Source organism: Staurois parvus, unplaced genomic scaffold, assembly GCF_062004578.1.
Source record: "Staurois parvus isolate SC_StPar_1 unplaced genomic scaffold, SC_StPar_1.0 ptg000548l, whole genome shotgun sequence".
Taxonomy (NCBI): Eukaryota; Metazoa; Chordata; class Amphibia; order Anura; family Ranidae; genus Staurois; species Staurois parvus.
This window is the reverse complement of record NW_028318344.1, coordinates 3,576,396-3,593,695: the sequence shown is the minus strand read 5'-3', so window position 1 is coordinate 3,593,695 and position 17,300 is coordinate 3,576,396. Positions and strand designations below refer to the sequence as shown.

Sequence of the window (17,300 nt, the reverse complement as noted above, 5' to 3'; positions counted from 1 at the left end):
GGGAGCTCTCATGTTTCTAACCTGACAAGTTTCCTTTAATGTCTTGAGTGTGGTAAAGGAGAATGAAAGAAAGAATCTGATTGATTGCTATGAGCAAGTGTCTTCCTTTAAACACTGCATGAATCCCTTTGTTGTCCTGTGATCAAATAAACAGGCCTACAACCAGAGCCATTGTTTCCCAAACCTGCTTTCAGATACCACTACCACAGTTAAAGTGTATGTAAACCCTAACAATGGACTTCACTTATTTGCTCCCATTTGGTCTGTTAAATGCCATTGAAGGTGTTTTGTTATATCTTGTGCACAAAAAACGGTTGATTCTGTTGGAAATCTTGTCTGCTGATACTTTCCTGTGCTCTCTGTCTATGCTGATTGTTATCTGTTCTGTAGTCCTAACTCATTTCCTGTACTAGGGTGACAACACTGTTTCTACATTGACACTGTATAGTGAGTGAACGTTGTCACCTGTGACAGTATGAGGCTCTGTCACTGTGGAAATGGGTTTGAGAAGGACACAGTACTCTCAAACAGTCAGTTTGAGAGGCTCCAGCAAATGTTTTGCAAGCAGAGAAAGCTATGTTTTAAGCTTTCTCTGGATTTGGTAAGTCTTGATCTTTGGCCTGTAAGCTTGAAAGCTCCAAAGAGTATTTGGTGGGACGGAGGCTTCAGTTTTGTGTCCAGGTTTTTCAGAAGTTCTGCAGGGTGTGTGTGTGTCCAGGTGCACACACTCGTTATAAGGCAGATCTGAGCATAGCTCAAAAGTGGTGGAGGTGGAATAACAGTTGCCATTGCTGCAAGTCTGAAGACAGAGCCCTGTCAGGAGAGCTGGAAGCTTCTGATGGAGACTACAACCCTTGTGAGGGGGATTCTGGGCCCAAGGACTGGGAAAGTCTGGCCAGCTACGAGAGTCTGGGAGACCAAGAGAGGGTCTGGGAGGCTGAGGAAGCTGCAGAGGCCAGTGAGTCCAAGGGACTAGAGGAAATCTGAGTCTCTGGAGGAAGCAAGCTGAGGTACAGGGAAAACTCTTTCAAGAGGCCACGTAGGGCCTGAACAGCAAGGAGCTGTCACCTAGGCTGAGTGAGCCTGAATTGTCAGTGGTCTGGTAGACCAAGCTAAGCAGAGGTACTGGTAACCAGAGAGCCTGGTGGCTTGGCATTTTCATTGTGTATTATTTTGAGTGAAGTTGAAACCCCCTGCATGGGAAACCTTGTGTTGAAAGGACTTTTCAGTTATTGTTTAATAAAAGTGGGCTAGCAGGTCCTTAAGTTTAGTTCCTGTCTGGTGTGAACTGTGAACTCACTAAAAAACGCATCTACCATTGAGCTAAGAATCCCCTATATCACACAACGTAATAGAGGAAGTGTGTTACTGGCAGGATAACTAGGTGAAAAAAGTAAAAATCCTGAAAAAAGAAAAGAACAAAAAAGCCCAAAAAAGGTAAACTAGTAAACTGCAATACAGTGATACCTTGGTTCACAAACCCTTCTGTTCACGAACAATTCGATTCGCGAACAGAAGAGTTCGCAAAACTTTGCTTTGGTTTGCAAATTCCATTTCAGTTGATGAACATGAGCCGTAGCCATCTTCCCTGCTCTGACATGTGCTTCTGACTTCCTGTAGGTGAGATCGCGATTACAGACAGACAATGAAAGTGTACTGTGAAGACACGTACAGTACTGAGAAGCTTTTTGGTATGCTTTTTAGCACATACTGAACAGTACTGTGCTGTACATCCCTGTGCACACTTACTGTAAAGCTTTTTTGTGTGCTTTTTAGCACATACTGTACCAGACATCCAGTATGGCTCTAAAGAAAATTCAGAGCAAGCATGGTGGTAAGAAGAAAGTGCGGAGCGGTCATGAAGGTGACAAGAATGTGCAGAGCAAGCATGTTGTTGAAAAAAAAGTGCAGAGTGGTAATGAAGATGACCAGAACGTGCAGAGCGGTAATGAAGGTGACAAGAATGTGCAGAGTAAGCATGTTGTTAAAAGGAAAGTGCAGAGTGGTAATGAAGGTGACCAGAAGCACCATCCCAACATAACTATAATGAACAGAGTGTTGAATCGGATGAACGATAGCGTGGTCTCTCTTTTCTGGAGGGTTATACAGAGCAGGAAAAGACAAGTGACATTGGACAGATTGTTCACCAAAAATGATCCTGCAGCTAAGAGACAAAGAAGAGAGGAAACCCCTAAAGGAGATCTCCCCAATTTCCTTATTAATGGGGACTCACCCTCCGAACAATAACCATTTTAGCAGAAAGACAAGTGGTCAAATTGAATGTAATGTGTTGCTTAATAATGAGATTAAACATGCTGAGCCACTGAAGCCACTGATCTTGGGATGAATATGGTCTCTTGTCTCTAGGCCTTATGCTCACATCTGGGGACACATTACAATGTTTTGACCTGCAAATACCATCCTATCATTCATCTGTTACATCTTGCTGTCTGCTAAAATCAAGCTACATTCAATAAAGACCTTCACAGATCAGAAGTTGATTTCTGGATCATTATACCTGAGTGCAGAGTATTCAGGAGAAGGAGTTATACCTCTATGCTACCCTAAGTGCCTCCATATTAGGAATCCATTATTATATGAAATTATTGCCAGCTATTTTGGGGAAAGGCGATTTTGGAGATTGGAGGAGAGGAAGCAGATTGATACTAATTGACTCTTTATCCCACCGAGAGATATCCATTGAGTGTTTTTTGCCAACCATGAGAGTGGGGGGCAACACCATTTGGTGAGTGTATACCTGAAAAGGGGGGGGGGGGCACTGGTTTCTTTCACACGTGGTGATTTATTTTGAAGAAATTGAAGAATTATTTGGTGGATAAAAATTGTCTTTGGACTTTCTTTTTCACTTATGCTGTTTTTTACGTCCACATTTTATTCACTTACAATTTTGCGCTACTGAATCACTTTGAGCGTTCATTTATGTGTAATAACTGCCTCCCACCCGCCTTCCTGTCCTCCACGCCAGAAGTTGTCTCAAGCAAGGTTAGTGTTCTCTCTCTTCATACTGTACTGTACTGTACTTTTTCATATTTTTGTGGTTCAAAAACAAAAAAAAGTTCAGAACGGATTAACCTTATTTACATTGAACCCTATGGGAAAATTTGCCTCGGTTCATGACCAATTCGGTTCGCGACCAGAGTCGTGGAACGAACTAAGTTCATGAATTAAGGTATTACTGTATATTACCTTTTTATTCTTGGGTTTAGATAGTCTTTAGTCTAGGTTTACATTTGTGGGGGTGCAAGAGCATGTGTAACGTGTAAATTGTACATGTTCCAGCACCCGCATGCAGCTGCACTAAAAATGTGCTGCTTTAGAGATACACATAGGCCCCTTTCATATGTCAGATTTTCAGGCGGACCTGATCGGATCGTCCATTCACCCCTATGGACTGCAGGTGTAAACGGACTCTTCTCTGACTTTGAAGTCAGGATCTTTCCCCAGCCTGGACCGCCTGAGTGACATCAGTCCACTGTCAGCTGAAAATGGGTCACAGAAGTGCAGAAAAAACTGCACTCCTGTGATCCACAGGAGAAGTACAGCCATAAAAAAGCTCTTCTCCTTTAAGCTTTTCTTCCTTTATGTTCCCCTTGTAATCCTGCCAGTAACATGCTTTCTGTTCCAGAATGACAACACTCAGTCATCGTACTGTATCTACGGAGAAGCAGTGTTGCCTCTGTAGGCCACTCTCCTTATTTAGACTACAAATACCTCTTCCTCCTCTCCATTACATGAGAAAACTGGGAATGTTGATAACTCTGTTAGAGAGTTCAAGTTCAGAATGCAGGAAGTTATAAGGACTCAAACTTTCTGGCAGGATTAACAAGTCATTTCCTGTAGTAACAAAAAATTTACTTAGCCTGAAGAAAAAAAAGAAAACTAATGCTGACACCACATCTAAGGAATAGTAAGCTGAAATATATTATATTTTTGTTCTAGCGCTAAGACATACTTTAAAGTGTAACTAAAGGCAACATTTTTTTTTGTGTGTGTGTTGGATAGAGTGGAGAAGGATTAGAACACCTGTCATATTTTTATTGCTGTCTGTGCCCCCATTAGGGAGACTCACCCTCTATGCTTGTCCTGTTTACCATTGTCATCAACAGTGAAAGTAAAAGGAAATCCCAAACTTTGGGTTGACACCTTAACAATAATGGTAAATTCTTCCAAAAGGGGACACTGGTTCTGATGACCCTGGTGACACCCTGGAATTTCTTCTCACTTCCTATTTTGGCAGTGGGACAGGAAGTGAAAGGAAATCCTATAGGTCACTAATGGCAAAAAAGGGGTTATAACCCTCCATAACTCTATCCAAAATGAAAAAAAAAAGTTTTGCCTTTGAGTTCCTCTTTAAGGCACTCATAAAAGAAAGCTCCTGCTCCTGATTCTTCTTGGAAGACCATGCTCAGTTGACATGCACATCTAGAACATGTCAGGTGGTTGCTCCATAGGTTGTAGTTTTTGGTTTAATTTTATCTCTACTCTTTTATCACAGAACAATAATAAACTGGTCAAAAAATGTCAACCCTAAAAGTTATGAAACTCAGATATCTGCTGATACTATCCTCATGTCAAATATGACCAAATTGTTACCAGGTCTGCATCAGTTATATTTTGTATCATAAGATAATTGAAGTCTTAGTATAGGTAACTTTAAGTTAACCTAAACAATGTCCTAGTATGATGCAGACGTCAATAATATAGGCTACACACCAACAATACATAATCTTTGTTTCTTTATTCCAGCTCACTGCAAAGCCGGTTCTTCCAACAGGATTGATAAAATAAAATAGCTGCCAATGACGCCGCCAACAAGATGCCAACAATAACCATCCTCCCGGTTATGTTGGGATTTAGAGACGGAAGCAGTTATGAATCCTGTGTTTTTGCTGGTAAGCATAAGTAAGAGGAATGTTTATTTTCAGTGTTGTTCTAATGATCATAACCTTTACTTAATGAATATTATTTGCGGAAAATTGTGTTGATCCGTACAAATTACGTGAAATAAAGAATTATGAATTGATGCTTAGTATAGAGGGTCAGAATGACATCCAAGACAACTAGGCTGCATATAGTGTGGCCAGTCATCTGAATATTAGGTTTAAGGGAGTCTGGCAGGATAGATATAAGGAAGTTGCTATTCCTGACTTGTTTTTGAAGATACAAGCTTCAAGGTTGTCATCCTGATCCCGGTCTCACAAGATAGTGTGTCTCTAACCTACAAGAAAAATGGAGCCAGCAAAGTATTGAGGACACTGCATGAACAAAGTTTACATGTTGAATCCCTGTGAATGGGTTTACTTCAGGTACTCCAGTTATCTCCAACACATGTCGGTAGGTTATTGGAATCCCGTCTAAATTGGCTTCCTAAGAGCAGGGACTGATGTGAATGTACAATATGTAAAGTGCTGCATAAATTGCTGGTGCTATATAAATACCTGTAATAAATAATATGTGATATGAAGCCAGGATCGGGATGACAGCCCCAAACATACACTTTAGGAAACCAGTCAACAATGGCAGTTTGACAGTTTTTTGTCCTGACAAACTACTTTAAAAGATAGTCAGACAAAACACATTTGTAATAAGACTTTTGACGGAAGTGTAATTGCAAGGTTCCTGGGCAGCTGGGCAAACATCACACGTCTGCTTCCTATCACTATGACCATGATTGGTGCCCTCTGAGAAAGGAATGACTTACAGGCAGCAGCTTTAGCAGAGTAGATCTTTACTGATTCAACATGCCCTTTAAGAGCAGAATCAATGACCGAGTGTTCACCTATACACAGCTTTCCAACAATGCCAATTCCAAGTTCGAAGTTCAGGAAGACTGTGTGGACTGCTCTAGTGTCTATCCCCAGTATAACAGTCCTTAAGCTATAGGGTATGTTTATCAGCAAAAGACAATTAGAAACAAATGCTTAGTACCCTGACTGGAAAATGAATGAATGTCACTGGAACACAGTTATATCACAACTCTTGGGGATTCTCTAGTCCAGGGGTCCCCAAATGGCCCTTTACCTGCTTTTATCTGTCCCTTGGTGCACTATTCCCTCCACTGATAAGAGGAAATATTCCTCCCACTGACACCAACAAAGGGGTAATATCCCTCCCACCTACACCAGAGATGGGGAACTAATTCTCCCACTGACACCATTGATGGGACACTATTTTTTGTCAAAAGAGCTCTTTATTAAAAGAGGTAGCCAAACATAATACACAGAGGAGCAATACAAATAACTTCATACCGTGACAAATTTCTAATGACAAAAGTATTTGTTTACATAGTTAGCAAAATCATGAAGCAATGCTATACATGAAAATAAACAGGAAGTATATCAATTATGCATCTTCAGATTCATCCATATTGCATGTGAAGGATTGCTCTAACCATCTATCCCAAATCGTATCGTATTTTGCATGACATCTTGACATGATTAATGGCGGCTATCCAATGCCGAATTGTCAGAGGCATGGCCTTAAGCCAAATCCTTGCTATCATCATTCTGGCAATGAAAACTATTTCTTGAAGAAAAACATGAAAATGTTTATTGCTGTCCCTATTGGACATTGTTTTGGGCATGGGGTTATTGGGGAGCCCATATGATCATATAGGAACTGGACCACCTGAGACCAATAACGTTGAATAATCGGGTAAGACCAAATTACGTGATAAAAAGAACCTCCAGGGTCACCACATCTAGGGCAGGAAGGGTCGTATTGAGGCCTATACTTGGTTAAATGAGTGGGAGTCAGGTAAGCTCTATGTAGAATATATAGGTATGTAAGGTGGTCAAAAAGTTTTGGGGAGACCAATTTATCAGACTCTAAGATTTCTTCCTAGTCGTCATCCTCCAGCTTCCATATATCAACCACCCATTTGGTTTTTAGATGAGAAGGTAGATCAACAGCAGTCGGCTGAAAAAAGGAATTATAAAAGGTGGATGTCAGCTTTTTGGGGTCATCACCTAGACATACATTTAATAAATGGAGAGCCTCAAGGGATGGAAGTGACCCCCCAAATTGGGTTTGTAATGAGTGAGGGAGCTGGAAATAACAAAAGAACATGGAGTTGGGCAGCAAAAAATCAGACTTGAGATCCTGGAATGATTTAAATCCACTAGATGTAATTATGTGGGATAGATATATAACACCCCTATCAATCCACAACTCATAATCCGGGATTGTGAGCAGTTCTGGAAAACTGACATTATCCCAAATAGGTGTGTGAGCATGTAGGGACAGAAATCTTATCTTACGATGAGCCAATTCCCATATTTTACAGTGATGATAAACCAGACCCTTGCGGCCACCAAAGAGGGTTGGAGCATGCGTAAGAGGATCTGATAGGGATGGATCACCACCCCAGTAGTGCATGAGCAGGCCAAGGAGATGTAACGTAACAATCTTTCTCCTCTTTGTGAAGATGGAAAAAGAGGAACAGTTGAGCAGCTAGGTAGTATAAATTGAGATCCGGTAAGACAGCACCACCACCCAGATCTGTGGGGTTCTTTAGGGTCCACATAGATAACTTGATGGGACACTATTACTCTCACCAACACCACTGATATAATTTTTTTTACTCCCACTGACCACCAAGCTTATGGCAGTTTACTCCCATCATTGCCAGGGCATTTTGTACTCCCACTGGCCACAGTCCAGCTCCCCTAAAGTTTTAAGGGCAGTAAATTGACACTTTGTTTTGAATGTCTGGAGACCCCTGTTCTAGCCAATCCAAACAGGCACACTACAGTACCACTAGTAATTTTTTTCTCTCTCTGACCACCACCACCTGTTCTTATTTTGAATACATTTATCCAGGCTGATGATAACTTTATTTTCAGGGTTCTTGGAGGCACAATCTAACCACCCCCAGACATGAGAAACTGACTTTCTGGGCCTACTGCTGGAAGTTCAACTGAGCTGAATGGCACTATGGAGAGAGGAGGGGGTGGCTCAGGCAGTAGGATCTGATGCTGGGTTGTTTTGCGTTCCCCAAGATACTATAGTCACTAGATCTGGCTGCAAATGCCTAAGGCATCATGCATCATCTCTACCTTTAGGCTTAAAATGTTTTTAATCAAGCCAAGTCAATCAAACTCAGTCAGTCATCTTTATAGAAGCTTCAAAGGTATAAGGGACCAACAAAACCTGCTTCATTCCATAAGAAATGCAAATTAGTTCTTTTAATTGTTGATGTCTATTCAAGTTGTTCCCAGCTCACATAGAGAAAAAAAACACCTTGATCAGTACATTCAGGTTACCAATTAGCATATACCAATGATCCACAAAGGCAGTCTATTAGAGATCAAATGTGTAGGACAAACAAAAGTCCTGTTGACTGTATGATAGTATGAGCTTGGAAGAGTATTGGGTTTCAACAATTTACATAAGTTTACAAGTCTAGCACCTGAATTCTAATGCACTCAACCAACACAATGGAACGACTGTGCAGCCTGGCAATGCAGTTCTGTCAAGTATTTTTTATTTTTAATGAATACTGTAGCAAGGCTTTCCATAGACAGACACATATTGTGGGAGGATACGTGAACTGGCCATGCTCAAAACAATAGCCAAGATGCTGCTGTAAAATTCATTGACGGTTCAAGCAACATTGCACTCAGTGTATCTGCAGCAAAATAATGGGTTCTTCTTATTATGGTAAGGTTTTGGCAGAACAACTGACTGTAGGGATTATCTTCCTGAATTGGTCTCCCAACTTCACCTATACTGCCCAATTATACAGTCAAATTTTTGCAATAGAAGTGAAATGCCAGTAGCAAAAAACATTGTGCATGGCCAGCATTGTTTGTTCTAATCCTTCTGAAGTATCTTTTTTTAGTAATACTGGATCCTGACTGGACTGGACAGCGCATACGTAAATTTATTGTTATAATTTATTTATAAAGCATCAACATGTTATTCTGCCCTAGACAAAAGAATATACTCTAGGCAAAACAACTACAAAGAAATGACACAGGAGAATGTATCATGCTTTAGTGCTTCCGTCTACCTGTCAAGTCTATACAGTTTTTTCTCTACTAATGCTATTACTTCATCTACTATGAATAATAAATGGTTTGCATTAAAGCCACATCACCCCCCCCCCCCTTCCCCAGCAGCACATGTTCACCTTCTCTTCATTCCCCTGCCACTCCAATAGGCTGCTGGGATCAAAGAGAAAAACACAATATGTCTCTGCATGGCGAGAATATGACTCATCCCATCCCTGTTCTTGTTCCTAAACATGGATAACAGTGAAAAACAACTGCACATATTTATATACAATCATTTGTAAAATGATAATTTGGTAGTTGGATCATGCACCTACATTCAACCAACATCAGTTGCCTATTACCAGCTTTAGAGGTCAACATCATTGGTGTGAGGAGCATGTGACTTACTCCTTTTCCTATGACAGTCACCATTGCAGTGAGTTCCAACAGACATTCCCATCCAATTTTTTTCAAGAAATAGTGTATATTCTCTGATTGTAATTGTAACTGTACTGTCTGCCCCCTCGTTGTAAAGCGTTCTGCAAACTGTTGGTGCTATGTATATTCTGTATAAGATTAAAAATAATACCCAAGATTTATTCTAAGTCTTGTGTTGGGTATGTCTGCATAAATATGCATACAGCTGGATAGCGTAGAAATACAACTAAAACAAATACAATTTGTAAAAATGGTAATTTGGTAGTAGGATCACACTCAACCAACATCTGTCACCTATGACCAGCTTTAGAGGTCAACATCATACAAATTAATGAAGTGGTTTTTGGTGGAAAAAGATGAGTGAGCACATCACTGTCCCATGTTGGGTTCTTAGATGTCCAATTTGAAATTTTTTATTTTTAAATGTCCTTGAAATTAATAGCAAGACTATATTCAGTAAATTATACGTTATAGTAAACTGTGACAGTTTTGTTTTTGTATTGGAGCAGTCATCTTTCTTACACCTTTACAGATGGTGACCCCCACTGATCAAGGTCATGGGTGTGTTAATTAGACAATGTCCTCTATCATCCACAGGAACTGTTGGTGTGCTGAGTTGTCCATTGCTTTTGTAACTGACCACACACAGTTAGGTAGGACTGTTTTCCGAACAGCCAGATTGGTTAATCAACTACAAAAATCAAATAGTTAAAACAGCTGCAACATTCTAATAGCATGATTCAAACTTTGCAACGATTTGACCCTATTTAAGGCTGGGATATGATTATTGGTTTTAAAATAACTATATGCTTGAAAATCTTGTATTCATTCAGTATGCACATCCGACAGTGCACGTCAAGTGATGAGCAAACTGATTTGCAATTAATGAAACTGAATATTTTGAATGGCCTACAGTACATGCATATTTGTAAGAATTAAACCAGACTATAATGAATTAATAAATCACAATTGGTTGCTTTCGAGAACGTCAAATTTCTTTGCAGACCAGGTAGCTACAGTTTATGTCCATAATTCTAGTCAAAACTTTTAAAATCTGTTATTTTCCTGATGTTAAAGTCAGCACATTACTGAGCTATGTGGAGAATTCCTAACCTGCATGTACTTAATAAAAAGACTGTTCTTGGGGTCTGCTCATTGAGTGTTGATTAAAAATGACCCTTTTTGTTTATCCAGCTTTACTACTGTTGGGACGCAGGAGTCCATCTTTATTGTAAAGTAGAGAAGTCCTTTAAAAATATAAAAATGGTTGGGTGACATTATACAGTGCCTTTCGAGAGTGAATTACCGTGCGTCCAAGCCTAACTGAGCAACCCTTTCAGTTTTCAGCACAAGACTGTGAGTTCAGCATTGCCAGATAAAAAAAAACGAAGTTAGAAGAGGAAGGTAGATTTTCCTATAATCCCCTTAGCAGTTTAAACTTTCCTTCTGGTTTAACCTCCCCTCCCCGCGCATATTTATCCCTTTCTCACTTCAAACAGCCCCTTCTGTCTCATTGTTTGCACCTTAGAGATTTTTCTTTTTTCCCTTCATATCACACTGTTTTTTGTTGACAAAGCTTTCCCCTCTCAGGGGGGATGGAAGAGGAAAGGCAATTGGTGAAAGAGATTTGGAAGGCTTCTCTTTTATCCTCTGAACACCTCCCTCCCCCATCTTCCCCCATTCCTGCATATGTATATCACCTCATCTCTTTGTCACTAATTTAAGGTCACATTACACCCTCACTGTATGAGCTATCAGCATGGAAGACTTGCAAGTGATACGTGACACTGTGTGCCACCCAAGGCTATCCCAGCAGTTGAATTCCACAATGAAAGACCCACTCAATCATGCACCTTTTAATCACAAAACCTTACATATCTGCCAGAGTAACAAAACTGTTTACAACTATTTACTCTACAACAGTAGAAAAAAAAAGCAGTAAATAAATAACCATTTGTACTTCGGAACTCAGTGTGAATCCTATTAGATTTTCCAAGGCAGAAATAGAGTCTGTATAGAGACCTACAGGGGAGGTCAGATGTCCACGCACAATGTGACCACTTTCACAACATCAGATGAGGTACACACTATGAGAAAATCAGACGGTTTTCATATAGTTTGTACACAAGTTTGAATTTAGATTTTCCAACCAAAAATTTCCAAAGGGACAAACTTCAAAATTTTTCTCATATGTTAACAGGACTAATGATTTTCGTTTAATGTGCACTGTTTTCGTACTAGAAAAATTGGAATACGACAGACTGCGCATGATTAGAAAGAATAAACAACAATAATCCACGTTACAATGTTTCTACGTCAAACAAAAAAAAAGCCTTTGGCGTTCGTGAAATTTTGTACAATTAGTACCATCCTCAGGTTCAATTTGCTGTGAAACATCGAGGAAAAGTGGACAATTGTTTGCCTGATTTTCTTAAAATATGAATTCGGCCTTGGGCTTTGTTTCCATGAACATGAACTTTTCACTCATTTTTGCATTTCTGTTTATGTCAGCGACATAGAGAGGAGATGAGTGGTGATGACAAATCATTTTATTGCTTATTTCTAAAAGGTATCAAACTGCCCAGTTATTTGTTCCCTTAGATTAGCCTTTCTCAACCATGTAATATAGAGGAGCCCTTGAAATAACATTCAATGTCATTACTATGATTGTCACTAGGAAGACTGCTCCTTACATTTTTTGTCATTTGGAAGAGCCCCCCCCCCCCTTACTGAGATGTAAAAAGATCCTTGTTTCAGTGTTACTTATCTAGGAGACAGACATTGCTCATTGTTCAATGAACCCCTAACAACCTCTGCAACCCTGGTTGAGAAAGCCTGCCCTAGACAGAGGTTAGCTGTCCTGGTCAGGGATCTCCCATGATAATAGTTGGATTTGGATGGACCATAAATGGGAAACTTTTTTACCAAGTGTGATGAAAGGTGATATAGCTGTCCATTCCTATTCAGCTTTACAATTTATTTATTTATTTATTACAGGTGCTTATATAGCACTGTCAATTTTACTCAGCATTAGTTTGCGATGTGATCTTTCCCACTCTTTTGTTGTATAACACACATAGATCAGGGCATGGTTACACAGAGTTTTTAAACTTGCTCAAGCAATTTTGTATGTGATGTGAGTGCTGCTGAAACTTAGAAGTGCTCATTACTGCCCTCTAGTGAAGTTTTGCACTGCACAATACTTGCTTGATGGTGATGCTCAAACTGTTATTGGCTATCCTAATGCTGATTATTTATAGTCCTGGTATTAACAAGAGACAATTGATTTGATTATTCTTTGAGACATTAAGACAATGTAGCAGTCGAAAGTGGTGCTTCTGTGGGTGAAAAGAATAACTCAGGATTATACTTTTAATGGCATTAACATATTTACTCATTCATGGCTTAAAGCCCCAATTCAACATGGGGGTTAAAACCACCTACAGACATGATAGAACAACTACTTGTGGCCATTATGAGCGATCTGTTACGTATGGTCTCTCACCATACTGCCAAACAACAGATCTTGGGATGACCAATTGATCAGACAGATTGGGAAACCTATTTTGAACTCTACTGTACCCCACCCAAGAGAGGTGCGTGCAGCAACATCAGCCAACATTTCTCAGTTCCTCCATCTGCACTCTTCATAAAAACAAAAAATGGCACTTAGCCAAGCCAGGCTGTCATGTCTGTGCATGCAGCAGGTAAGTGTGGCACCTAAAAGTAGTTTATTCATGTATGCCCACCTAAGCATCTTAGAACATCTATGGACGTCCTGAGTGATAATGAGCATCATCTTAAGAATTCAGAGTTGCTTGTCATCCCTCAAATATTTTCCAATTTTTTAGTGAATGTCTGTGATCATTTCCTTTTCTATATAGAAAATGCAATGGTCCCTAGGCTACACCTAATGTACACCACACTGCAGGTTGGCAAAATTGGTGTAAACACTCATAGCAGGTCTCAGGATTGCAGAAATGCAGTCTAATGAAGTCTGATTTCCAACCACTTATTTGCCTTGGTGAGATTGCCTCTGTTTTTATCAAAGCAAACCTTTCGATTTTGGTATTCCATGTAATAACTGGGACACAAAGGGATGCTCATGCAAATTCTTCTGAGTACATGCACAAGTGTTAAGAATTTGTATTATCATTAGCAGTGAATTTCCAATATCTTGGAAGATATCTGCAGCAGATAAGTTACCATTCAGTCTTTCATCTTCCATTGTTTTTGACAAGAGATCTGCTTAAATATGATGACTTTGAATGTGTTTGTTGATGTTAACATGATTCCCCCCCCCCTTGATTGTTATGTATTCTTACTATAATGGCTTTCTGATCGCATGCTGGTGGGATTGAGCTGCAGCCCCACTTCAAAGGCCTCTTTGTCTTAGAGGCGGACCTAGTGTTTCCGTTTTCATTCCAGTCATGTGTTCTTCTGCCAAGTTTTACAGAATACATCACAAAGAAATACTGCTGTAAGATACATTTCATTTAAAGCTATATTGTATTTCAAATGAGCACATATTTTAAGTTGTTATTGCAATATTTACTTAAAAATAATATACAGTTTTACATGGTTAGGCCACATCTGTATTCCTAATGCTGATGACAACTCTTACACCCCGGTCTCACTGGTTGCGACTTGGCATGCGATTTGCATGCCATGCGACTTGCAAATTGTTAGTCAAGTCACACCCTATTGTCCGCAATTACAATTGTCAAATCGGTACGGTTCCGACTTAGTCAGAGCTCCACCAATTTCTAAAATACTGCATGCACTATTTTTCGTGCAATTTGCATAGACATCTGTGCCAGATGTCTTGCAAATTGCACCTGTAATCAGCATGCCCCCCGACTTTGAAATCATGCAACTTCACTGTAAATCGCACAATTTCAAAGTCGGGCTTGATGTGACCGGGTTGTTAGGCAACAGGATTTCTTCAAAGGGCAAATAAATACTCACCTGCTACCAAACTGTTGCTCCTTAATTTCATTTCACTATTACTGGCAAGTGACATTCTGCAAGTTTTTTAAACTCATTTGGCCAGCTTGGGTAGAGGAAGGCATTTTCTCTACACCTTTAGTGATCCTGCTGCTGGCATGTTGTTGCAGTGAATGGCTGTGCAGGGAAGGGGGTGTATCAGCACAAATCAGATCATTTGAGGACAGGCAGGCTGTTCTCCCAGCACAGCCAGAAAACTGACCACACTGGGATGGATGTGCTTCTATGCCTAGCGTGGTCATTTGAAATAGGAAAGCACAGGGACTGGCAAGAACACCAGGCACACAGAGGAAGAAGTACAAAGAGATCAGAATACCTTTTAACACAAGTACATGGTACAACAAGCAATGTGAAATGTTGGGGTAACATATTCTTTAGGCTGGGTATGCATGGCTCAAATTTTGGTGGATTCTGTCTGAATGAGCCAAAGGCCAAGCTTTGAGCAGTGTTGTTAGCACACACCAGCTCCACAAAAGCCAACTGAAAAAATTAGTTGGGTGGGAAATTATCAGCTGAACAGTAACAGCATACAATCAGATGCACTCACTGTTCAGGTTACTTTAAGTGAGATAGTTCACCTTACAAATTCCAGAGTGTTATGGGCCACCCTACAGAATGGATTTGTTTGTTAATGATTCCCTAATCTATCCAAAATATTTTGGCTTTAGAAAGAGTGTAAATTAACCCTCTAATTAGGTTATGCTTGCATTGTGCTTGTGTTTCTTCTCTGGGCATACTTGCTATTAGAAGTAGGTAATCCCTATTTTTTGAAAGCAGGTGCGGTGAAAACATTTAACTTATCTCACATAGATAATGAGATGACATTTGGTGGCATGCAGATGTCAGGTTGGAAAGTATGTCCCTATTGTTATGTTTCTCCCCCAAGATAAGTATGCAGCAAGACTCACCTCCATCCCTCCATCCTCCTCCCATGAGTATTGAAATAAATGTTCTGGTTTAGCAGACCTGACTTGACAGTTTATAATGTTACAGTATGCATGAGGTGATTGTAGCCGTATTAGTGCATTTGCGGCAGAAACAATTGAGTACTGTCCGTGATCACGGACAGTACTCAATTGTTTATAGTGTTATGCAGAACTTGGGAGACCTGCAGAATTGACTACCCTCTAAATCTATGGAGAGCCTTAGACCTGAATTGTCACCAAATGCAGCCATTTTCATTGCGCACTGAGCATTCCTGATCTACACACATTACATTACATTAGGCACCATGCAGTCATGCATGCACAGCACAGCCACCAAGTGTTCTTTCTAGTCTTTGAATTAAGTGCTGAGAAGCATAAGCCTAAAAGCATAAGCATATGAAATACATGACCTTGCACAAAGATGATACAGAAACTGATTAAGTTGAAAAGGGCAAAGCCATATCGTTATTGAATATTTTCAACATAAGAACTTAACCAGTGCTAATCACAGTTATACTGTGAGCATGCATGAACAGTACCCTGACATAGTCTAAATGGCCTCTCCTTACCATCAGTGCCAGACAGATATTAGACGGACACAAATTCCACTTGAAGACATAGTCCATTAAAGCAACATTAATCAATTCCATGGTCAAACTGCCAATACACCTGGAACAAAGATCCTCAAAGTGTACATATGGGTGGGCAACTCTTCTGAAGGCTAAAGCTCTTCAGGTCAGTACACACAATGTGAAAATAGGACTACAAAAACTCATTTGGAGCGATTGTCTGATAATCTATTTGTTAGTACCCAGCACGAGATGATCATGACCGTTCATTCAAAAATATTCGAAGGGACAAGCACAAAAACTTTTCTTGTAAGATAACAGAGTGAATGATTTTTGTTTAATCTATACATTATTCATCCGTATAAAATTAAAAGACCAAGACTGCACATGATTGGAAACATGAAAACAACCCGGAAGGAATAATGGCAATGAAAATAGTGTCCGTATATTATTATTACAGATACTTATATAGCGCCATCAATTTACGCAGCGCTTTACATATATATTGTACATTCACATCAGTCCCTAAACCTCAAGGGGCGTACAATAAGGTAAATATGAACCAATATTGTTTTCAGGATAGAAATATCTATAATAGCAATCACTTCTGATTACACGCTGTCTCGTTGCTACACACACATGGGAAGTTGTACTGGATCATACAAGAATCTTCATTTGCTTAGTAGCACTCTCGTATTTAATATAAGAGTAGCATGCTAAAAACCACAAATGAACATTCGTCCAACTTTCTCATCGTATGTACTAGGCCTCAGCGTAGCCTTTACTGGAGTTCATGCCCTGCCTTGTCCCCCTTGTCTTGGTAGCCAATCACAGAGGGGTTACTCTAACCTTGCCATGCATTCACCAGTCAAGGCTTCCTTTCACTAGGAGCTCAAGAGACCTTCATTACATCAACCAAACTTGCACCTTGGTGCCTATGGAGGAGAGAAGAGGGAGATTGGGGAAAGGGAGGGGGTCATTGGCTGTCTCCAGAAAAACAATAGTGATTGCTTTGAAAAATCTGTCAAAGCCAATTACGTTCTTGTAAGCAGGTCTGACTAGGAAGCATTAGACAGAGTAATAGATGAGCCTGAAAACATTTAAATGTTCCCCAATCCGAACATAAACAGCCAGATCAGGCTAACATTCTCTAATGTCTGTAGGCACCTTAAGGCTCTAATACAATCAACTGAAAGTGCCAGATCCTCTTCTTAATATATGTTCTTGTTTTTCACTGTGCATAATATGACAGCTGGGTGCTATATTTGAAAAGGGAAGGAACACTTGAATGAATCCATGTAATGGCTATAATCTAAACACATTTTGTTGCAAGGATTACATAC

The 17,300-nt window shown here is 39.9% G+C and overlaps 1 long non-coding RNA gene across 1 annotated transcript in view; it reads left to right on the top strand.

The window, feature by feature from the left end:
- Positions 1-4,784: 4,784 nt before the first annotated feature.
- The window catches only part of LOC149451128 (uncharacterized), a 77,798-nt gene continuing 65,282 nt past the window's right edge, over positions 4,785-17,300 (top strand). Inside the window, exon 1 of the long non-coding RNA XR_016315135.1 lies at positions 4,785-4,913. This is a non-coding gene — a long non-coding RNA (uncharacterized LOC149451128). The remainder of the gene's footprint in view (positions 4,914-17,300) is intronic.